Source organism: Nomascus leucogenys, chromosome 22a (assembly GCF_006542625.1).
Source record: "Nomascus leucogenys isolate Asia chromosome 22a, Asia_NLE_v1, whole genome shotgun sequence".
NCBI classification, from domain to species: Eukaryota; Metazoa; Chordata; class Mammalia; order Primates; family Hylobatidae; genus Nomascus; species Nomascus leucogenys.
The window spans coordinates 106,934,971-106,940,941 of NC_044402.1; the positions used below are offsets into that span (position 1 = coordinate 106,934,971).

At 39.9% G+C, this 5,971-nt stretch overlaps 1 pseudogene; it reads right to left on the reverse strand.

Moving 5' to 3' along the window:
• Positions 1-223: 223 nt before the first annotated feature.
• LOC100583642 lies at positions 224-1,182 on the reverse strand (annotated as a pseudogene).
• Between the last annotated feature and the right edge of the window lie 4,789 nt (positions 1,183-5,971).

Here is a 5,971-nt window from a genome sequence, read left to right on the forward strand (position 1 = left end):
CTTTCCACAGAACAGAAACTAAAATAACCTGTTATACAATTAGTCACAAATACAGTCCTCAAGCTTTTTGCCCATACACATGAGTATTTGTCTAAAACATGTCTTCTTTGTAGCAGCTAGGCCATGCCACCACTGTGCTTGGCTGGGTTCACAAATCTGTTGTAACTTGTAGCTTCCCTGTCACTTATCTGGCTCTGCTATCCTGCTAAGCTTTGTTTCCTAATTAAAATCTTCTGCCACTGCCATAGCTACTGCTGCTACTGGAACAGCCATAGCCACCTTGGTTTCATGGTTTGGCTAAGTATTGTTCTCTACTACCATAGGGGCCAGAGCTTCTGCCACCAATCCTTCCTTCATGGGTCTAAAATTTGAAGACCGATTGTTGTAATTGCCAAAGTCATTGTAGCTTCCACCATCTCCAAAATTGCTTCCATCATTACCAAATCCATTATAGTCATCCCCACTGCCACCATATCCACCATCATCATGGCTGCCTCCAAAGCCACCATGACCACTGAAGTTTCCTGCACGACCAAAGTTGTCATTCCCGCCAAAACCACCTCCATGACCACCACCAAAGTTTCCAGAACCACTTCGACCTCTTTGGCTGGATGAAGCACTAGCCATCTCTTGCTTTGACAGGGCTTTCCTAGCTTCACAGTTGTGGCCATTCACAGTGTGGTATTTCTGAATGACAGTCTTATCCACACAGTCATGGTCATCAAAGATTACAAAGGCAAAACCCCTCTTCTTGCCACTGCCTTGGTCAGTCATGATTTCAGTCACTTAAATTTTTCCACACTGTTCAAAATAATCTCTTAGGTGATGTTCTTCAGAGTCTTCTTTAATTCCACCAACAAATATCTTTTTCACAGTTAAGTGGGCACCTAGTCTTTGAGAATCTTCTCTTGAGACAGCTGTCTTTGGTTCCACAACTCTTCCATCCACCTTTTGTGGCCTGGCATTCCTGGCTGCATCCTCCTCCTCCACAGTGGCATATATGACAAAACCAAAGCCCCTGGTGTGCTTGGTGTTTGGATCTGTCATTACCACACAGTCTGTGAGCATTCTCCATTGCTCAAAATGACTCCTCAGGCTCTCATTGGTTGTTTCAAAGCTCAACCCTCCAATGAAGATCTTCCTCAGCTGTTCGGGCTCTTTAGGAGACTCTGACTTAGACATGACAGCAGGAAGAAGAGAGACTTTAACGATGCTTCTTTGGCGGTGTCTATGGGCAGAAAGGAGCAAGCTAACGAACATACCTCAGACTTCTTTTCATTTTAAACTATGTTTGCATCTTTTAGTCCAAGCTGATGGTACCTAATGAGTACAGTTCTCTTAAACTGTGCGAGTGTCCTATAAACCTTACAGGGTCACTTGATTAGACAGAAGCCACATGCACAATTGTTTTTGAGACTGACCCCCTCTACCTTGGCCTGGGAATCAGGGTGCTGTGGGACAATGTCTTAATATTCTTAGAAGCTCTATTGTCTGGGTGACAGTGTTTATAAGACATACCATTTAAGGTTCTTAGAAGTCTTTCTGTGTAGATAAAAGGGTCTGTGAGGAATACCCTCAACACTTCCTAAGGTCTCAACAAATTGGCTACCTCACTGATGCAAAATTACTCCTGGGATCATGTTTTGCTAGAAGGGTCCTGGATTTGATCTTTGATCTGAGGTCATCTCTTCCAGGATCTTTTGCTGCCTGGAGGAGCTAGAGAAAAGAGAAAGTTTTATTTTTGAATCCAGAAAGTCCTAAATTCTGTGTATTTTCTCCTAATTTTGGTTAAAAACTGAAGAATTACTTTTTTAGTTCATTTTGCTCCTCCTGTATGTTAACACAGGCAGCCAAAAGAAGCCAGTTGGTGCTTTTGATACAGTCGTATGTGTGGGGAGTTGGTTCCAGGAACACTGCAGATACCAGAATGCGAGGATGCTCAAGTCCCTTATATAAAATGGTAAGAGTATTTGCATATAAACTATGCACATCCTTCCGTATACTTTAAAACATCTCTAGATTACTTATAATACCAGATACAATGTAAATGCTGTGTAAATAATTGTACTGCATTTTAAAAATGTGTATTTTTTTATTGCTGTACTATTGTTATTTATTTGAGTATTTTCCATCCGTGGTTGGTTGAACCAATGGATGAGGAACCCACAGAGGCAGAACCCATGGATACAGAGAAGCTGACAGCATTCTGAATGAAAATCTCCTAGCCAGAGCTATCTGTTTATGATATATTCTTCCTGTATTCCATGCTACAGGGGATAGTTTTGCTAATTGGTCTGCACATGATTCAGGTCATGTTTTCTCCAGTTCCAATAGCAATTTCTTCAGTGTCCTTTGAGCCTTCACTATTCTTCTCCTCAAGGAGCTTTCCAGCTTCTGCCTGCCACTGAATTCCAAAGCCGATGCCATATGTTTTAGGGTTTTGTTATGGCAACACCCTACTTCTATGAATCAAATTCTGTTTTGGTCGTGTATTGCTTAAACTTAAAACTTAGTGAGTACTTAAAACAATAACCAGTTTATTAGCTCTCATTGTTCTGTGGTTGACTGGGCACAGCCATGAAGTTCTACTGGTTTAACTGGGATCTTTCTTGTGGCTGCAGTCAGATGTTGGCTGTGGTGGGGGTCAACTGGTGGTTGCAACTGGGATCCCGAGACAGCTAGGCCTCTTTCCTTCTCCATATGGCCTCTCTGTGTGGTCTTTCTGCTCATGTAGCTGTACTTCCTTCCTTCTTTTTTGAGACAGAATCTCACTCTGTCACCCAGGCCCAGGGTGGAGTGCAATGGCATGATCGCAGCTCACTGCAACTTCCACCTCCCAGATTCAAGTGATTCTTGTGCCTCAGCCTCCTGAGTAGCTGGGATTGCAGGCATGTGCCACCACACTCGGCTAATTTTTGTATTTCTAGTAGAGACATAGTTTCACCATGTTGGCCAGGCTGATCTCAAACCCCTGACCTCAAGTCATCCACCCGCCTTAGCCTCCCAGAGTGCTGGGACTGCAGGCATGAGCCACTGTGCCCACCCTAATTACATGGCTGTACTTCTTACACTGTGGCTCTGGATTCCACAAATGGAATGTTCCAAGAGGGAGGAAGAAGCAGCAGCCAGTCCTTTAAAAGGCTGAAATTGGTGCCGTGCCACTTTGACCACATTTGATTGGAAATCTTAAGTCAGTGTAGGAGAGAACCACACGAGGGCATGGATACCACGAGGTATGAAATTTGGTGTCCATCTTAGGAGACTAGTTACCACATAGTATATGTGGCTAGATATTTGCAATTTGAAGTCAGCAGGAATGGAGAAGTATTCCTTAATTATGGACACAATTGTATTAGAGGATCTGCTGTGGTTCAGCTAGGAACATACCTACATACATTCAGGTGTGTTTATGAACGTGTGTGTGTGTGTGTGTGTGTGTAGACAGATATTAAAAATTTTGAAAATGCATACAGTCATTGCCTAATAACAGACAATTCACAAAACATACTTTGCTATGTGAGTTAATATGGAGGAAAATGGGAAAGACAAGCAACATTAGCCTGGAAGTGAAGGAATTCCTCATCTAAACCAAGGATTGCTACAGTATAGTGGTGTGACCTTGGACAAGTTCCAGCCTCTCTGGCTCTTAGTTTTCTTATCTTAAGAACCCTTTCCTGTTTAAAATTCTTGGACACTAATCACGTTTTGCTCTTTCTCATATTTCAAGACTGAGCTGAAATGCTACCTCTTCTGTGATGTCTTCCTCCAAATCTAAATCTAACCACATCCTATGCAGAGTGATGTGATGTTCTCACATTGATGGCCACCAAGTTAGCAAAAACGTTTTAAATGTTTCACCACGTCTAGAGAACAAGGGATTTGTGAAATCAAACAGTAATTTGAATTATTTATCTGTGGGCTGAAAACATAGATTTGTCATTTTTTAAGCTTCTGCTTTTCATCATGGATAAAACGTAGGTGAAGTTCTCTATGTGGATGGCTGTTTCAACAGTTGTTTAAATAGATGTAATTATGGTCATAGGGTAGACTAACTGCTAAAACAAAGAACCCCAACATTTCAGTGGCTTAACATAATAAAAATTTACTTTTTGCTCATGTAACCGTTCAATATGAGCATTTGTGGACAAGCAGTTCCTGGGCAGCTCTCCTCTGTTATTTCCTCACAGTTTTTCTTTTCTTTTTACTGTCATTGAGGACTTCTCCATTCAACTGGCAGGTGAAGCAAGAAAGACTGGATTGCACACGGAGGTTGTTCTGGTCCAGGTCCAGGAGCGATGGCTCTCTCCTGCCTGCATCCATTGGCCAGAACAGAGCAGCGTGACTGACTGTTCACAGCTTCAGGGGAGGCTGGGAAATGTAGTTTACCTGTGTGCCCAGGAAAGAGAGCAATTAGATATTGGTGAGCAGCTAGCATCCTCTGCTACAACATCCTTTCTTCCGTTCTTCATATTTTACTCCACAGCCCTTTGACATTTATTTATCTGTATACGCATTCTATTTTTCCCTTTAATATTAGAGAATTTAGAAAATATAGAAAGGTAAAGAGAAGAAACCAATAATTGCTCATAATAACTCAGTGGTTATTTGGTTATTTTTGGAATATTAGTATGTATATATATATATTTAGAATGGTTGAAATTATAACTTTATATCACTTTGTATTCTATTTTTAATCACCTAATAGTGCAAGAGAAGTACTTTCCTATGTCAACAAAACTCTCCATAATTGATGCCTAAAAAGCTTTATAAAATTCCATCTCATGATAATTTACTGTATGAGTAGAAAGACTATAGAGAAATGTTTGGACAGGTTTCAAAAGACCTAGTGTATCAATGAATCCCTGTGTTAATGGTAAAGCAGCTCAGTGTTATAGCCTCAGAGTGGGATGAGGGGAAGGAGACTTCTTGATAAATACTTTCTCTGATATATTGCATGCTCCATTAGAAAAAATATCTTAGTTTCAAATTGATAATTCATTATCAGCTAAAATGCTGCTTGAGCTTAATTTCTTCTTTACACTGTCAGCACATTAAAACACAAAGTGATTGGCAGATTGTATTCCAAAAAACGAAAGAGATTAATTTTGCCATTTGAATTATTTTGCATTTTGATAGCCTTCTTGTTTTTTTTTTCTGTTTCTTTCCACCCCTAAGTAGTCAGAATTGTCATAAACATGGAGCTGCTTATTTTCTAGCCCACTAGAAGTAGTGTTGGACAGTAACAGGGCTTCCTGATGCTCACACTATCAGATTTATGAAGCGGAAGAAAGATATTCCAGTAATGGGGCAAAGTCACTTCCAGGGAGGAAATTCCAAGCGACCTTATTGCTAGTTAACGTCAACATGGATCGGTAGAAAGAAATTCTCCCTGATTATATGCTAAAGGCTGTGTCCTTTTTTGGTAGACTCTCCACATCTGTCATTTCTTGACAAATGAATCTTAGTAAAACATGTTGAGGATGAAAAAGACAATAAGGAGACATTGTATTTTTATCGTCTTTATGTGTGTTAAACAGTCTCTTGTTTCCAGAGATGCTTTAAATGTAAAAATTGACATAGCTGTGAGTTGTTGGAATAGAAAGAAAAGTCAGAGTGCAGAAAATGTCAAAGTTTAACTGTTGTTCTCAAGTCTGACAGTGACTGCAGACTAGATTATGAAAATCGAGTTGAATGGGGTCTTTTTCAAGCTACAGTGAGACTGTTTTAATCTCACTGATGTTTTTGCCAAACAGTTCTTTCTCAAATAATAATTAGGTCCTCCTCCAACTTAGCTTTCCTTAATCTTCTACTTTGAAAATTCTATCAAAATAAGCCTGAGTTAAATTTTGAACTAAAAATCACAAAATTTTATTGCTGTTATCATCATAAGATCAATATATTTTCATTGTTTGAAATTGAAAAATGCAGAAAAGTAGAAATGAGAATGAGAATTGCTCAATCTTATTACCCA